Source organism: Adiantum capillus-veneris, unplaced genomic scaffold (assembly GCF_014529385.1).
Source record: "Adiantum capillus-veneris isolate H3 unplaced genomic scaffold, ASM1452938v2 Hic_scaffold_885, whole genome shotgun sequence".
NCBI classification, from domain to species: Eukaryota; Viridiplantae; Streptophyta; class Polypodiopsida; order Polypodiales; family Pteridaceae; genus Adiantum; species Adiantum capillus-veneris.
In genome coordinates, this window is record NW_028221857.1 from 57,127 (window position 1) to 75,407 (window position 18,281).

The following is an 18,281-nucleotide window of genomic DNA, read 5'->3' on the forward strand; positions in this document are numbered from 1 at the left end:
CGACTGGGAGGCATTACCATGAGGGTCTTATCATTCAATGATTGTTTGCATATGTACAGACTTGTAGTGCTTATATTTGTGGTTTATGGTTATGTTTATGGTATGGCACAGATGTTATGGTTAAGATTTGGCAGTCAAGTCAAGGTTATGGTTTTGCTATGATGGTATGGCAATCATGTGATGGTTATGGTTATGGTTTTGCAATGATGGTATGGCTGTTATGGTTATGGTATGACAAGCAAGTTATGGTAATGGTTATGATATGGAAAACAGGTTATGTTTATGGTTTTGCAATTTTTGACTCATGTTTTATTTATGGTTATAAAATCTTTATGCTGTTATGCCATGATCAAGCTTTTGATTTTGTGGTTATGCTTTTCTTACAATTTTGCTAATTGCCATACACTCTCTCTTTAGTGTCAGCTTGTAGGTGGAGTGCGGTTGCTTGTGCACTCTACCTTTGAGCACAGAGGGCTGTTTTCTTTTGCTGCAGTACATGTAGCATCAATTCCCAGCCCTCTCTGCCCAAAAAAATTGCAGGTTTGGTCATTGGTGCAGAGTATGGGATAAGCGCCGATATAGACCTCTGTAGACGCATCGGAATATGCTATAGTATTACTGGCTGTTATTTCACTGCATATTTCGACGCTCATTTCATAATTTATTCTGACACATAATAGACCGGTACTTATACCGACGTCTCGTCCGAGGCCTATTTCAACGCTTTTTAGTTTTGAAATTAACTTTATTTCATCGGTATTTTTGCCGGTTTCTACGTGCCATGTTGTAGTCTGGGATGAGGTATCGGACTGCTCTTTACCTCACTTCCTCATTCTTCCATTGGCGGCTCCCTTTCTTTTTGGAGCAGTTGAAGGTTGTCCGTGCAGGCGATGTGAAGAGCATAAAAGGTGGTTGTGGGTCTACATGCTGCTCGTCTTCAACTTCGGAGACTGGTCTTGGAGTTCTCCCTCAGGGGCTTCCTCTAGAGTGGAAATCAGTTGGCAGCCCTGTGGGTAGTAAGGGTCCATGTGTTGGGGCTTGGCTCCCCATTGATAACTTGCTGCTGCATCAAAGGGTTTGTTGGTGGATCTTGGCTTTGGTGGTTCTACGGTCTCTTCCCATGCGTCTCCCTTTTGGTCTTGTTCACGCGACCCCTTCAGCGACGATCTCCGATCTTGGTGGCAACTTGTTTTGGTCATGGGTTTTGTGGGGGTGGTGCTTTTTGAAACACGCAGGTGATGGAGTTTCCAGACTCCCCCCCTTCCGATGTCCTTTCTTGATGCACTGTTATGGTGGGTTGTTCTGTCTCTTGCGGTGGGTGGCTCCCCGTTTAGCCAATATATGGTCGTTTTCTGAGTTGCTGCATCTTGAGGATGGCCTTTTATTGGTGTGGCAATCCATGAAAGGACTTCGGCAACCTTAGTGTTGATGCTAAATATGGTTTGTTAGTATTTAGTGGATAAACCTGGAACTAGTTGTAACCTTTGATTATTGTTTTTAACTCTCCTTGGCTCAATTTGAGCTTGGAGAGATTTTTCCTATTGGGGAGATCTATTTCAGTCTCATCAACCACTCTCAATAGAGGCACTTCAGGATGCAACTTGGTGTGTCAGTAGGCTACAATCAGTCTTGTCTAAGTTGCATCTTCCTCCAAGGTCTAATTTCTATAAGGCTCAGTTCGCATAGCTTGTTGCAAACATCCATTTCACCTTCATACCTAAAAAAGGAGTTCAAGAAAGTCTAAAAAAGAAGCTCAATAAAAAGTGGAGGATGCAATAAAGATGTAAGCAGTGGACATACATGGTTATATGTAATTGGGCCTACCCAATAAAGATAAAGCACAGCTATATGCTCTAGTTGATAATGCACCAAGGGATTTGGACATGTGAAAGGTGCTCATGGATGGTTCTACGGCAAGGCGAGTGGCAACGCTTTCTGCTAGAGTTTTGAGGGCAGGGATTCTGTGGAGCGCGGTGACTCTACAGTGAGGTATCGGGCTACTCTCGGCCTCGCTTCCTCATTCTCCCATTGCCAGCTCCCTTTCTTTTTGGAGCAATTGGAGGCTGTTCTTGTTGGCTGTGGGAAGAGCATAAAAGGAGGATTTGGGCCTACATGTTGCTCGTCTTCAGCTTTGGAGACTAGGCTTGGAGTTCTCCCTCGTGGGCTTCCTCTCAGGTGGCAATCAGTTGGCAGTGCTGTGGAAGTAAGGATCCATATGTTGGGACTTGGCTCCATTAAAAGCCTGTTGCTACATCAAACAGTTTTTTGGTGAATCTTGGCTTCGGTGGTTCTGTGCTCTCTTCCCATGTGTCTCCCTTTTTGTCTTGTTCGGTTGGCCCCTTCAGCGACGGTGTGCAATCTTGGTGGCAGCTTGTATCGATCGCGGGTTTTGCAAGGGTGGTGCTTTTTGAAACATGCAGGTGATGGAGTTTCTAGACTCCCCCCCTTTCGTGAAGATACGTCCTTGATGCACTCTTATGATGGGTTGTTCTGTGTCTTGTGGTGGGTGGCTCCCCGTTTAGCAAGTATATGGTCTTTTTCTAAGTTTCTGGATCTTGAGGATGGCCTTTTATTGGGGTGGAAGTCCATGAAAGGTCTATGGAAACCTTAAGTATTGATGCTAAGTATGGTTTGTTAGTATCTAAGGGGTAAGCCTGAAACTGGTTGTAACCTTTGATAATTCTTTTTGACTCTCCTTGGCTCATTTTGAGCTTGGAGAGATTGTATGGTGTTACTTTTATTATATTCTCAACCTCCTCCATTTGGTGGCGGTACTGGAAAAAAAAAGATATCTTGAAATAAGGCTCAGCATGAGCTTGAGACTGATTTGGGATTTGGACATGTGAAAGAGCTAGGAAAATTGGGATTTTCCCAAGACGCCAAAGTCAAGTTGAAAACACCCTTCAATTGTACTCTGTATAGATTCTACCAAGATTCTCCAACCCTATATCCTATGTGTTATGGAAATCAACTCACACTCAGTGGGTGTCAATGACTTGTTGCTTGGGAACTGTAAAGGGGTGGATATTCCCACTTGGACGATATGGAGGGGTGCTATCCTTTGGTTCATTTGGCTCAGGAGGATGCAATACTATTTAATCCTCCTACTGTTCACTCTGATACCCTTTCATATGTGAGTCATCTGCAAACTCAGCATCCAAGAGCTCCTCTCCCCTAACAAGCAAATGCAGTCCTTGCAGAATAACCTCCTATGAAGTCAAAAATCTGTTCATCTCCTCAACATAGAAGAGAAACAAGAAGGGGGCCCTATCTAACCAACCGTGTGAGCATGAAACGGTCCCCTTGTGCTCTTACAAAAAGCACGAGGCCATGGAGCTGGGTGGGTCTCATGGATGGTTTTTTGCGGCAGGATGGGCGGCGACGCTGTCTGCTAGAGTTTGATGGCAAGGATCTTGTAGAGTGCGGTGACTCTGTGGTGAGGTACCGGGTTGCTCTCGACCTCACTTCCTAATTCTCCCATTGCCGGCTCCCTTTCTTTTTGGAACAGTTGAAGGTTGTCCCTAATGGCTCTGTGAAGAGCATAAAAGGCGGCTGTGAGTCTACATGTTGCTTGTCTTCAGTTTTGGAGACTGGGCTTGGAGTTCTCCCTCACGGGTTTCCTCTCGGGTGGCAATCGGTTAGCATCGTTGTGGCAGTAAGGGTCCATGTGTTGGGGCTTGGCTCCCCATTAAAAGCCTACTGCTTCATCGAAGGTTTTGTTGGTGGATCTTGGCTTTAGTGGTTCTGCGCTCTCTTCCCATGGGTCTCCTTTTTTATCTTGTTCCTTTGACCCCTTCAGCGACGATGCCCGATCTTGGTGGCAGCTTGTATCGGTCGCGGGTTCTGCGTTGTGGGTGGTGCTTTTCGGAACATGTAGGTGACGGAGTTTCCAGACTCCCCCCCTTCTGCTGCAGTTTGTCCTTTCTTGATGCATTGTTATGCTAGGTTGTTTTGTCTCTTCCGGTGGGTGGCTCCCCGTTTAGCCAATATATAGTAGTTTTCTGAGTTGCTGCATCTTGAGGTTGCCCTTTTATTGGGGTGGAAATCCATGAAAGGTCTTCGGAAATCTTAAGTATTGATGCTAAGTATGGTTTGTTAGTATCTATTGGATAAGCGTGGAACTAGCTGTAACCTTTGATTATTCTTTTCGACTCTCTTTGGCTCATTTTGAGCTTGGAGAGATTGTATGGTGTTACTATTAATATAATCTCAACCTCCACCATTTGGTGGCGACACCGGGAAAAAGAAAAGATATTTGAAACAAGGCTCGGCATGAGCTTGAGATTGATTTGTATATTTCTTGGTGACATTCTAAACAATCAGTCACAATTGTGAGTTTATGAATAAGTAAATAACTATATATATATATATATATATATATATATATATATATATATATATATAGAAACATTTTTTACTTTTTTCAGAGTTGTGGAGAGTTATCTTTTAGTCTTGTTGTGTGTGTGTGTGTGTGTGTGTGTCTGTGAGAGAGAGAGAGAGAGAGAGAGAGAGAGAGAGAGAGAGAGAGAGAGAATTACTTTAGTAATGAGCTCAATGTTACGGGGACTCCCGGGACACTCAAGATGAACACCTTCACCAATAGGCCAAGGGCCCGCAACTTGGAGCTCACTCGCTGGGAGGCTTGCATCCTCTGACTTGAGTCCCTTTGGTGGCTCGTTGATGGGCTCGTCTAGAAAACGACCCGAGATCACGTCTAGCTTGACGCGCGCGGGAGCCTTGGTGGCACCGCGCGGAGTTGAAGTTTAGTTGAGTGCGGAAGCGTCTTTATGTTCAAGTTGAGCGAACGAGACCATTCGGGCCTTGAGCGCGTATCTGAGAGGTCCCATTGGAACTCTCTCAGGCCACTTTGGGCTATCTTGGAAAATTGCCGAAATGGACCCCGGACCGCCTCGGGTCGGGGTGGGCTGAACCTGCCAGCAGCCCGTCGGTTGAGAACGAGGAGCGCCACGGGCGCGCGTTCATGAGTGTGCATGGCTGATCTCGAAGAGGAAGACGAGGTCTCCGTGTGGAGTACCTAAACGTCCAATTCGGACATACCGTCCGCGTGTAGCGCCGAGCCGATGCTGGCCGAAATGAATCGACTCTGAGTCTGCCGCAGCCTTCGTCTGCGAACGAGGAGCGCATCGGGCGCGCGTTCGTGAATGTGCATAGATGAGCTTGTAGAGGAAGTCAAGACCTCCGCGTGGAGTACTTGAACGTCCAAAACGGATCACCTGTCCGCATGAGGCGCCTTGCCGACGCTCGCCGAAAGAGACCCGCCGACTATGAGCCGACGGCCCCGAAACTGGGTCATGGAGTCCCGGTGCGTGGCGGACTCCCCCGATTACCTCCATGTGATGAAATGGAGGGGGACACTCCCGTTACCGGGCGCTCTCAAACCCCCATACGCGTCCGTAGTACCTAGACGGTGTGGTGAGGAGAAATATATAGGTCAGGACTATGTCCCATCGTCCATCGTCCCCATTCCGGGTCCATCGCGCGTCCCCGCGGCCCGTGCCATGGTTGGCCGAGATCGGGTGGTCACCGTCCCATCGTCACCCCGGGAGCTCCGAATCAACCGGAGCCCAACATACACCCCCCCCTTAGAAAACTCTCGTCCCGAGAGTAGCATTGTTAGGGTTGGAATTTCCCTGGTTAATGCTTTGGAGGGTGTTGAGCTACGTGCGTCTACGAAATCCAAAATGGGCTGCATGAGCGGTCTTACCGATGAGGCAGTGTCTAACTCAAACAGCCATGCTTGCTGAATGCAGAAAAAGCTGTGGATACCAAGTCCGCTTGGCACTTTTGCTGGGGCTTTGAATGATAGATGTATGTACATTGGGGGGGCATAGACCAAGTGATTGCGTGATCCATGCCGAGGAACCTGTCTGTTCCGGATATTTTACCTGTAGCTGCAGTGACGATGCAGCTCTTGTCTTTTTGTGTGAGAATCAAGTCGCATTGATCCCCACTGCTTCTTGGAAGCTGATTTGTCTGACTTCGTGCTGATTCCTTCCTGGATGGCGACGAAGGTGAGCTTACCTGCTCGATGAAGTAAGGTACGTTGCAGAAGGTACCTTTTAGGCTTATTGAGCACCGGTCCGTCCCTTGACCAAAAAGATGAAGCCTAGCTGATATCTTCCTTGGCATACAAACCAAGGTTTTCCTGAGACTGCCGGAGGGACAATCCCATTGATACCTTGAAGCTTTGGCATACTTCAGGACTCGCTTGAACCTGAAAGTTCGGATATGAGTCTCGCAAACTTGAGGGCAAGACTTGAAGTAGGTAACTCGTAGAGAAGAAGATTGGCCGATCCGCTTCTGGTCCTTGTTATCTGCTTGAAGCTTGTCGCTTGATTGAGCCTGAGTGCTCACATATATCTGTGTAGTTCTGGAAGAACTTCGACTTGTTCTTAACAAACCTGCCTTCGTTGGCCGACGAAAACAAACCTGAGAATCACTCATCTTGGGTCTTCATGTTTTCCCTTGTTTAGATCCGCTGCAATCTGGATAAAGGGTTGAAGCTCGGTTGAAAGAAAGAGGGGTGATGGTGGGGCTCTTCCTCTTGAGCCCGATGTGGTCGCACCACATTCCTTTTCTTGTGTGCCCTTTGAGGCTCCATCTTGAGCCGAATGTTGGGCTTGGATGCATGTGTACCTGTTGAGGCTCCTGTCTGAGCCGAATGTAGGTGTACTCTTCGTGGTACCTATATGGCTCCTTGTGAGCCTGATGTAGGCATATCTGCTTGTTTTACCTTGGAGGGGCTCCTGTCTGAGCCCGAATGTAGGTGTCTTTGCTTGAAGGTCTATGTCACCATCGGGGTGGACATAGCCTTGATTGCCTTCTTCTGTTGAAGATGTGCCCACTCTGATTGGGCTGATGTTGGCTTGCGTGTATGAGCAGTGCTATCTCGTAGACCGTCACTGCGGGAGGCATCACTCAACCTCTGGCCTTCTTGAGAGGGGGCCGTCCTCATGTGGCCCTTGCGTTGAGCCGTCTTTGTGGGGGGCTATCCCCGAATCTGTGTGCTAAGGAAAAAGATGCATGGCCCGCCCGCTCGCAGGCCTCCAGCTTCGCTGTGGTGCTCGGTCCACCACCTCAGGGTCATCCGGCTTCGAGGGTGTGCTCGGTCCACCACTTCTGGGTCATCTGGCTTTGCTGTATGGTTTGGTGCGCGGTCTGCCCACTTCAGGGTACCCGGCTTCGTTGTTGGCTGGTGCGCGGTCCACCCGAGTCGAAATCGAGTCCCCGGCTTCGCTGTTGCTGATGGGCTCTTACATAGCCTGATGGTCTGCAGGCACATGTCCTGCTTGTGAAGATCCCGTCTCTTGTGTGTTGAAGGGGCTCTTATGGTAGCCTGATAGTCCGCAGGCACTCGGTCCTGCTTGTTAAGGTCTGCTTGTGTTGGTTGCTGCTTGCGTCTGATTGAGTTGGGGTGTTTTGCCTCGAGGGGGCTCAACCTCTCTCGGGTGTTTTGCCGAAGCCCCGGGCTCAACCGCTGATGATTGGGGCTAGGATCCGGTCTGTTTGCCTTCACCTGCCGATTGAGTTCTCCTCAAGAGGTACTCTCGACCTCACGCTGATTTAGCGCGGCCTTACCTTGCCGGCTTGTCTTTGCCTTTGATGAGGAGGGCCTTCCTTGGCTCCTACCTCGCTACTGCTGTTGCTGCTGGTTGGAGGGGGCTATCTAGCCTGACCTCGAGAGAGTCCCACTGGACTACATGCTGGGGGTGACATCTCGTTGTCCCCTCACGGTGAAGAAGCCTTGGCTCTACTCCTTTGCTCTGTCTGCGCCGAAGCAGGCCTTGGTCATCTTAAGATAAACTCTGGCTGGTGGCTGGCTGCTTTGTGTTGTCTTACGTCAAGTCACCGCGTCTCTGAACTGCGCCCAACACAATCCAGGAGATACTTAGAAGGATGAGCAACCCCGTCCCATCCCGGGTGCTTTGTAGCTCGCGGCTTCGTTGTGCCCTTTGTCGGTTGATACATTTTGTGGTAGCATCCTTGTACCTGTGCCTACTTCCTCTGAAGTGGCCTTGAGCTAGTCTTTAGGTTCCCGCCCCAAATATGCATGAGGGTGGAGTATTCCTAGCACGCCCTCCATCCACGGTGCTATGGTTCCGATTTCTCACGGGGGCTTGCCCAGGTGATTCTGGTGAGAGCTACACTTAGCTCCGCTGCTATGACGGCTAGGTTCCCAGGCCTTGGCCGCTGAACCGCTTTGCTTTTCTTTCCACCTGTGATGTCTTGAGCTGGAGATGCCATCCAAGCTTGATTGCTATTTGAGCTCAAAGCCCTTGTAGACAACTGCACTTGCCGTCGATGTTCATGTCAAGGATCACACTCCCTGTACGTCTTCATTCCTTGTACCCTTTAGCTCGATGATGCTGGGTTTGCATGTTCTGAACAAGGGACAGCCTGTCACGCTGCCCGTGACCCTGCCACAGGGGTCTAAGCGCATATGCTGCATTCTGAAGTTGAGCCACTGCCACTGTGACTCTGAGCCTGTGCCACGCAGGCTTTTGAAGTGCCAATGCTAAGTCACCTCGCTGCCCTTGTTGACAACTGAGGCTGTATCCGAATGAGTCGGTCCCTTACCTTGGGCCGCTCTGCCAAGCCTTACCAATACCAGGTTGAAGCTCAATGGTTGATAGCGACGATTGACTCCGGGTCCGCTTACCTCTTCACAAGGTGCTGGTCAACTCCTGACGAGCCTGACTGATGAGAAGTTGCATATCTTGAGGGCCGATCAAACTGGAGGCCGATTGTAGGTGAAAGCTGAGGGGGTACACTAGCATTGTGTCCCCGCGGCTGCCCAATGACTGGCCGCTGCTTTGTTCTTGATTGCTGCTTTGTTAGCATGGAGGGTCTCTTCACCTAGAGCCCCCGCCGAAGAAAGTTTGGAGCCGACGTATCCTGACGACTCAAAGTACCCCTGTTGGGCATGTCTTCTGTGTATTCCTTGAGCCACGGTTGGGCATCAGCCGCCGGGCTTCCCACATTCCATTGGAGTCGCTTTACTTTGCAACCCCGGTCACATTCCTGGTGACCCAGTGCGTTTGCATCGCTGGCTCGCACATTTGTGATCTTCTTGGCAGTAGATTTTGCATACTTTGCTTTTGATGTCCCGCCGTTGGAATTCGCGGGTTTAGCTCTGATACCAAGTGTTACGGGGACTCCCGGGACACTCAAGATGAACACCTTCACCAAGAGGCCAAGGGCCCGCAACTTGGAGCTCACTCGCTGGGAGGCTCGCATCCTCTGACTTGAGTCCCTTTGGTGGCTCGTTGATGGGCTCGTCTAGAAAACGACCCGAGATCACGTCTAGCTTGACGCGCGCGGGAGCCTTGGTGGCACCGCGCGGAGTTGAAGTTTAGTTGAGTGCGGAAGCGTCTTTATGTTCAAGTTGAGCGAACGAGACCATTCGGGCCTTGAGCGCGTATCTGAGAGGTCCCATTGGAACTCTCTCAGGCCACTTTGGGCTATCTTGGAAAATTGCCGAAATGGACCCCGGACCGCCTCGGGTCGGGGTGGGCTGAACCTGCCAGCAGCCCGTCGGTTGAGAACGAGGAGCGCCACGGGCGCGCGTTCATGAGTGTGCATGGCTGATCTCGAAGAGGAAGACGAGGTCTCCGCGTGGAGTACCTAAATGTCCAATTCGGACATACCGTCCGCGTGTAGCGCCGAGCCGACGCTCGCCGAAATGAACTGACTATGAGTCTGCCGCAGCCTTCGTCTACGAACGAGGAGCGCGTCGGGCGTGCGTTCGTGAATGTGCATAGATGAGCTTGTAGAGGAAGTCAAGACCTCCTCGTGGAGTACTTGAACGTCCAAAACGGATCACCTGTCCGCATGAGGCGCCTTGCCGACGCTCGCCGAAAGAGACCCGCCGACTATGAGCCGACGGCCCCGAAACTGGGTCATGGAGTCCCCGTGCGTGGCGAACTCCCCCGATTACCTCCATGTGAGGAAATGGAGGGGGACACTCCCGTTACCGGGCGCTCTCAAACCCCCATACGCGTCCGTAGTACGTAGACGGTGTGGTGAGGAGAAATATATAGGTCAGGACTATGTCCCATCGTCCGTCGTCCCCATTTCCGGGTCCATCGCGCGTCCCCGCGGCCCGTGCCACGGTTGGCCGAGATCGGGTGGTCACCGTCCCACCGTCACCCCGGGAGCTCCGAATCAACGGGAGCCCAACACTCAAGACCACTTTAAGTACTGAAAGGGATTTCCCTTTTGCCAAAACGTCCGTCCAACAGTCTTTGGTCTAGAGCGCCCAAAGTAAAGAAACACTCCCTAAAGACCTAGTACTTGATTGGAATAGTCTACAATAGGTTTCACATGGGAGGAAGACAGAGTTGAAGTGAACGTCAATTAATTTGTCATTTCTACCTTAATGCTCACAAACAATTGCAATTCGAGGAGAGAGAGTTTGTCATGTAGCGACGACGAGAAGAGAGAGAATGGCTTTGTTGAGGCAACCCTGCCAATTTTGGCAGAGCTAGAAACCAAAAGCTGCGTTCAAGCTTGTTGCTGAGCTCAAGTGGCAAAGTTAAACTCTACCGTGCGAATGTCCTCGACTACAATAACTACACGATGAGAGTTTGGGGCTTGAACGTCTCCTCACTTTCAAGTTTCTCACAGGGTTGAGGATGTGGATCAGCTTAGCCTTGAACCGGTTGAAGAAACAAAACAATTGGCTGAAGGGAGGGGGAGAAGGAAAAATCTGCTTGAAAAATTTAAAGAAATAATTACAAAAAACGCTAGTTTTTTTTTAATAAAGTAGAAATTGAATTAAAAGAAAAACTGGGAAGTATACATGGACCCATAGGAGGGGGGAGGGTCACCCCATGAAAAGAGGACTACAACATGCTAATCTTGTCCAAACGGATCTGCAAATTTTGGTAGGCGTGGCAGTCCCTAAGGACTCTCCTTTGGGTATTTTGCAGGTACTAATGCTTTAAGGCTAGAATTTCCCAGTGGATATTCCCACTTGGACGATATGGATAATGGAGGGGTGTTATCCTTTGGTTTATCTGGCTCAGGAGGAATGCGGTACTATTTAAGTCTCCTATTGTTCACTCTTTTACTCTACTTTTTTTGAGCTCATGAACTGCTCAGTCTCACTTTGTAATAAAGTCTCTAGTGTACCTTGATGAACCTTTTCCATGTGTCTCTAGCCTGCAGAAACTCCTAAAATGGTCTACAATGGAGGAAAAAGGTTTGCCCGGTAGACTCTCATGCTAGTTATTTGGAAAAATTTCCCCTTTGAATCTACCTTAAACGGAATTTAGTCTGTTTGTGATATTGATTTTTCCGGAGCACTCAGTGAGGCTTAACTTGCTTTCACTTGTTCCAAAAACGTGTCCTGGGGAGGTTCGTCAAACGGGGCGTGCACTTCAATCCGCCATGACTTGGGAAGTTGGGGCACTGCCAGGAATTTGCAAACGTTATGGGCTATAAAACTGAACTCACGAGCATGGAGGCACAGATCCAGTGTCAATTTAGGTTAGCCAACTTTTGGGTAACAAAAATTTCGAGTACTGCCCACATCTCAACACTCAGCTCTCTCTCTCTTTCTCTCTCTCCCTCCCTCCAATCAAGTTTCACAGACACACAGTCTCTCTCTCTCGAGAATGCCTCCTAATTATTACTCCTGGCCCACCAGCTCGACAGCGCCGGCGGAAACTGCGCCATCAACAGTACTCATTGTTGACGTTGATTCCATCTTGCCCGCAGTGAAGCCCATCATGAGTGCTGCCTCCATGAGCAATGTCGATGGCGCCGACTTAACATTCGGCCGCATCAACATCACATTTAAGGTGGCGAGCATTGCGGTAATTGCAGTACTGCGTTTTCAATCTTCCCATTTTGTCACCATTGATCATGATTGTCCTGCTCATGACGTTTCCCTTATAAGTGTCGATATCGGCCTCAATATACATGCTGACGGAAGCCAATATTCAAATAATGTACGATTTCATCCTGACATTGTCACGTCGGTTGCTAACATTGTCCAAACTCGGGATCTTGAGATACCGCAGAAGCTTGGCGGGCTTCAAGGTTTGGCTTCAGAACTGCACACAAATTTGATTGAAGGGCTACCCACTACTGCTGACTCGCACTATAGCACCGACGCTCTTCTGCATCGGAAGCATGTCTTTGGTGAGAATGCATACCCTCGGAAGAAAGGCAAAACATTTTGGGGCTTTCTGTGGGAAGCTTGCCACGACACTACCCTCATCATTCTTATGCTTTGTGCCGCCTTCTCGCTTGCATTCGGCATCAAATCAGATGGCATTAAAGAAGGATGGTATGACGGGGTGAGCATTGCTATTGCTATACTTTTAGTGATTGTTGTGACTGGTGTGAGCAATTATAGACAGTCTAGGCAGTTTGAGCGCTTGTCTGAGGAAAGGGACAACATTCAAGTGCAAGTTACTAGGGGTGGCCACCAGATAACTGTACCTCTAGTTGACATTGTGGTGGGAGATTTAGTGCAACTGAATATTGGAGATCAAGTACCTGCCGATGGTTTGCTTGTGCAGGGTCAATCTCTCTCTATTGATGAATCGAGCTTCACCGGTGAGAGTGATTACTACATGCCTGACCCTGATGAGCAAGCATTTTTACGGTCTGGCTCCAAGGTTCAAGATGGCTATGGCTCCATGCTTGTCACTGGTGTAGGAATGAACACTGAATGGGGCCGCATGATGGCCCTCCTTAGCAATGACAGCGGTACTGAAGAAACACCTCTGCAAGAACGATTGTCTGCAGCAGCCACCCTCATTGGTAAAGTGGGCCTCTCTGTGGCATTGCTGGTGCTGATCATCTTAATTGTATTCTACTTCACAGGCCACTCCAGTAGCAGTGGAGATCCCAAGTTCTTAGCTGGCGAAACAAGTGCCACTGACATCATGGATGCTCTGGTTCACATCTTCTCTATAGCCGTAACCATAGTGGTGGTGGCAGTTCCTGAAGGCCTTCCCCTTGCGGTGACACTCACACTCGCCTATTCCATGAGAAAGATGATGAGGGATAATGCACTTGTACGTCGCCTTGCCGCTTGTGAAACCATGGGCTCTGCCACAACCATTTGTAGTGACAAGACAGGTACACTTACCATGAACCAGATGACTGTAGTGAAGTCATGGGTTGCAGGGAAGACTCTCACCTCTGAAGTAGAGGAATTTGAGTTCCTGCAAATGTTGCCCTGTAACTTGAGAAGCCTCTTGTTTCAAGGCACTGCACAAAACAGCACAGGAAGTGTTGAAGCTTCTAGCAAGCAATGTGGTCCAAACAATAATGAGAAGCTGATGCAGGTGGAAGTGGTGGGGTCACCTACGGAAAAAGCTCTTCTGTGCTGGGCCTTGAAAGCCGGCATGAACTTTCAAGCGACAAGGTCTGAATCTAGTATTGTGCAGGTAGAAACATTCAACTCGGCAAAGAAGCGTGCTGGTGTGGCTGTGGAGACATCCAACAAAGTGGTATTTGTTCATTGGAAGGGTGCTGCAGAAATTATTCTCTCCATGTGCAACAAGTGGGTGGACATGGATCTGCAGACTAATTATGCTGCAGAACAGACCTTCTCTGAGAGGGTAATGTCCGCTGAGAAAAAGCAGGAGCTTCATGACATAATTGAATCCATGGCATCTTGCAGTCTGCGGTGCGTGGCATTGGCATACACCACGCTACCACTAGATCAAATTGTAACAGGGGGTAAAGCCAATGGGCGTAGCCGGAGTCTTCCAGACACTGATCTAACATTTCTTGCTGTGGTTGGGATGAAAGACCCGTGTCGGCCCTCAGTAAAGAAAGCTGTGAGCGCTGTGAAAGCTGCTGGCGTGACAGTTAGGATGGTCACCGGCGATAACCTTGCCACTGCAAAGGCCATTGCCTTGGAATGTGGAATCTTGACAATGGCATCAAATCAAATGGCTGTGGAAGGGGCAGTCTTCAGGGACTGGACAGAACATGAGCGAAAGGAGAATCTACCAAGAGTGGCTGTGATCGCTCGCGCATTACCCTCAGACAAATTATTGCTTGTGGAGACCCTCCAATCCATGGGAGAGGTAGTGGCAGTAACAGGTGATGGTACTAACGATGCCCCGGCGCTGCATAAGGCGGACATAGGCCTCTCGATGGGGATTCAAGGAACTGAGGTGGCTAAGGAAAGCTCAGACATCATCATCCTTGATGACAATTTCGCATCTGTTGTCAAGGTGGTGAGATGGGGACGGTCTGTCAACTTCAATATACAGAAGTTCCTCCAGTTTCAGCTCACGGTAAATGTGACGGCACTTGCTGTGAACTTTGTTGCGGCGGTGTCGTCAGGGGATGTGCCTTTGACAGTGGTACAGCTATTGTGGGTGAATTTGATCATGGACACATTGGGTGCTTTGGCTTTGGCAACAGAGCCTCCAACCGATGAGCTTATGCACAAACCACCAGTGGGCCGAAAAGAGCCACTTATCACCTACACCATGTGGAGAAACTTGGCTGCCCAAGCCATATACCAGGTAACAATTCTGTTAACATTGCAATTCAAAGGAGTAGAACTCTTGCGTCTTTCTGGTGAGGAGGATGCCGACATCATCAACCGCACTGTCATCTTCAACACCTTTGTGTTTTGCCAACTCTTCAATGAGATGAATGCACGCCAGCCATATCGCCGCAACATTTTCCTCGGGCTTCAAAGAAATCGCTTGTTTATGGGGATAGTGGCCGCTACCGTCATTTTGCAGGTGGTAATGGTGGAGTTTTTAGACAAGTTTGCATCAACGATTCGGCTGGATTGGCAACAGTGGGTGGTTTGCATTGGTCTGGCGTCTCTGAGCTGGCCCATTGCGCTGCTCGCCAAGTTCATTCCTGTACGATCACAACACTCCAGCTTCATCGACACCAACAATCAAATAATGGACTCACAAATTACAATGCAAGTATAGGTTGGAAGTTCTGATCCGCCAAGGGGTCCAATTCCGGATGAGGCAGAGGGAAAGGGGAAGGAGGGGCCGGACGCCTTCTGTGCTGGAAAGCACCAGAAAAGAGGATGTTTCTGGACCCACGAAATATCAAGCGATCTTGCCCCTTGGAAGCTCAACTTGCCAAATGCCTCACCCTCGACGCGGAAGCTGAATTGCCGCATGCCTTCACAGCGCAAAACGTGGGCTCCTCATGTCTTGAGCCAAAGAGCTATTTTTAGCTGATGCGACACGAGCACATCTCTCCAAATGTACTCACTTATGCTTGCATCTTGAAGGCATGTGGAAATTTGGAAGATGATGAGATAGGCAAAAGAACTCATGATGATATTGTTAGTTAGGGGATGTCTAGTATGTCGTTTCTTTGAACGCATTGATTAAGAGCAAGGGTAGGGCATTGTGAGTGAGCTCTTGGGTATTTGGGATTCTACTCTCGATGGTGCATGTGAGGCTGGGGAAGGAATAGATACAGGTGGGCTCAAGCTTTGTGTAGGAGGAAGGTGCGTTAATGGAGTTTTAAAGTCTAGGGATGGGAATCTCCAAGCCTTGTGGGTGGTGTCTTGGTGCTTGGAGGAGAAACAACTCTTGAGCTTGAGGGCACAAGTGTAGGTGATGGAGAGCCAGAGACTTTGTCTTGTGGTATGGGTGATTCAAGAGTAGAAGTTGGAGTGGGTTGTTGACTTGGAGCCAATTTTGGCAAACAATGGAGGCAACAAGGGAAGTCCTTGCTCAGAAAGAGGTCTCTTACCACTCTCTTCATTCCACCCTCAACATGTACAAAGGCACACAACTTTGCCTTGAAAGAAGCTATAGGGACAACCAATTACAACCTTCTATTCTACAGGTTGATGCTTCTTGACGCGGAAGTTGAATTGCCGCATGCCGTCACAGCGCAAGACGTGGGCTCCTCATGTCTTGAGCACCAAATTGCATTACTAGCCGCACTATATTCCTCATTGCATGCATCACAATTCCTTAGTTTGATGTAGAACTTCTTTAAGCACCAAATTGCATTACTAGCCGCACTATCCTCATTGCATGGATCACAATTCCTTAGTTTGATGTAGAGCTTCTTTATCACGTGCCTATGGGGCATTTGGAAGCTACAAAAAGAGGGGCATTGTAGGCGACTCATCTCATCCCCGTTCAAAGGGTGCACACATGAGTTAGAAGCAGCAGATCTCCGCTTTCCCTCGAAGCTGTCGCCAAAGCTTTTCGCCGCACCACACAGACCTTAAAAAAACTATGTGCTCTCAGATATAGCAAGTGAGCGAGAGAAAGTAGGGACGTTGCGGGTAACTACGTGACGAATCCTACTATCAAGGGATATCCACTGCGGGAGGAATTTTAGCATTTCTCAGCTGCTGTGACGAAAATATCCATCATGTGCACACCCTTTCAGAAGTGGTGGGTGTGAGAATAATAATCCACATCATCCACACAGTCATCATCTTAGTCGGCACAACTGCTTGGATCGCAAGATCCTCACTTGGCCTCGTAACTGATTATAACATCTCCTCACGTACTACATATAACTACACACATATAGATCAATATGAGCAGTGCATCACATTGCCGTGCCTTCTTACTCCTCTCTCTCTCTCTCAGGTACCTCCTTCACTCTCCCTCTCTCTTCCTACTCCCTTCTCCCTCTCGCTTTGTACTCCCTTCTCCTACTCGGCCTTGGAACAACCCACTCTCCCTCTCCTTTGCAAGGGCGCTCTCCCTTTTTCTCTCTCTTTTGAATCTCCAAAGTCTCTCTCTTTTGATAGCATGTAGAGAGTTTCTCTCTCTGCTCTCTCTCTCTCTCTCTCTCCCCCCCCAAAAGCAAAAGAGGAGTCTCCATCCTCTGTTCCTTGTGCTCTTTCATTATGGTTTTAAGAATGCAAACACAACTTGGAGATAAAGAAGAAGCTCAAGGCACACAATAGAGAATGCATTTCTTAGTGTGCATATACAAAATAAGATAGCCCTAGAATTATGAGCATCTATACAAATCATGGAAAAAAACCTCCTAGTGAGGGAAAAAAGTACTCGACAGTCCTAAGTGTGCTCAAACACTTCACTATCATATACATGGTAGTAATTATATACGACTCATTCACTATGTAACTGCGTAAGAAAAGAAGAGATGGTGAATGGTTTCTGAACTAGAGACCTCTAGATGGGGGATCTTTGTCTTTCCCTATTCAAATTTTCATTTAAGATTAAACACAAAATAGTTGCTTCCATGGGGATATCCTCCAAAGTAATCACTTATTTGAAGCTTCTTATAGCACGTCTATTCAAGATCTGATTATCAATATTACCCTAGTTACATATATTTCAATTGTAGGTGTCTTTCAAGTATGTGATAACGAATTTAAAGAATAAGTTTTAAACCATAGTGTAAAGTTTAATTTTGCATTCTTTATTAGACAAACAATCTTTTGTCTTTAATCAAGATCTTTGAGAGCTATCAATTTGTCCAAGTAGTGGTATTACCTAGGTGGTGGGTTTTCAAGCTAGGCCATCTTCCCCTTGCAATGCAACCATCCACACCTTGTCCACTAGATCAAGGAGGTTTCATAAACTATGCATTCAGACGTAGTGATACTGAAATATAGTCTCTGTACACCTATAACCAATTGTACTCTAGTCAACCTCACTATTTTCAATACCAATAGATATTTTGCTTGCCATTAAGCTTACAAGGTTTTTCTATATTTTATACCATTCAGTCCACATGTTGTTAATAAAATTAGAACTTGTAGCCTTGATATGGTATTTACTAAGTGTAAGAGTTAAGGGGGGATATGTTTGAGGGCTTTTCATCCTTGGAGGAAAGTGGAGATAATATATGAAGGATACTTCTAAAGCCCTTTTTTACTAGAATTTTATTTGTTTTCAATTATAAGATGGCATGTTGTTAATGCAAACATAAAATGTGGAGAGAGAGAGAGAGAGAGAGAGAGAGAAAAGAAAGGTAATCTATCCACTTTCTTTGATATTTAAGACATACCTTTTCCCTTACTTGATCTATATTGTACACACCTTGTATGAGTCACTGGTCCATGCAATTGTTCTCCCACTTGTGTTGGGTAGCCACCACCTCTCTAGCAATTGTACAAGTAGGAATTAGGGAAAGTTTGAGGTCATTTTTTTCTTGTAAGAAATGGTAGAGGGAAAAAAATGTTTTTCATTTTTAAAATATAAGTAACAAATTTCAGATCACAAAATTTGGGATAAATCTCCAACTTTTTACCATTTGCATAGGGATGTCACTTTTCATGGGCCCACATGAAGTGTTGCTTTGAA

General features: G+C 47.8%; 1 pseudogene; it reads left to right on the forward strand.

Moving 5' to 3' along the window:
- Positions 1–10,812: 10,812 nt before the first annotated feature.
- On the forward strand, positions 10,813–17,322 carry LOC147416509 (calcium-transporting ATPase 10, plasma membrane-type pseudogene; annotated as a pseudogene).
- Positions 17,323–18,281: the final 959 nt, after the last annotated feature.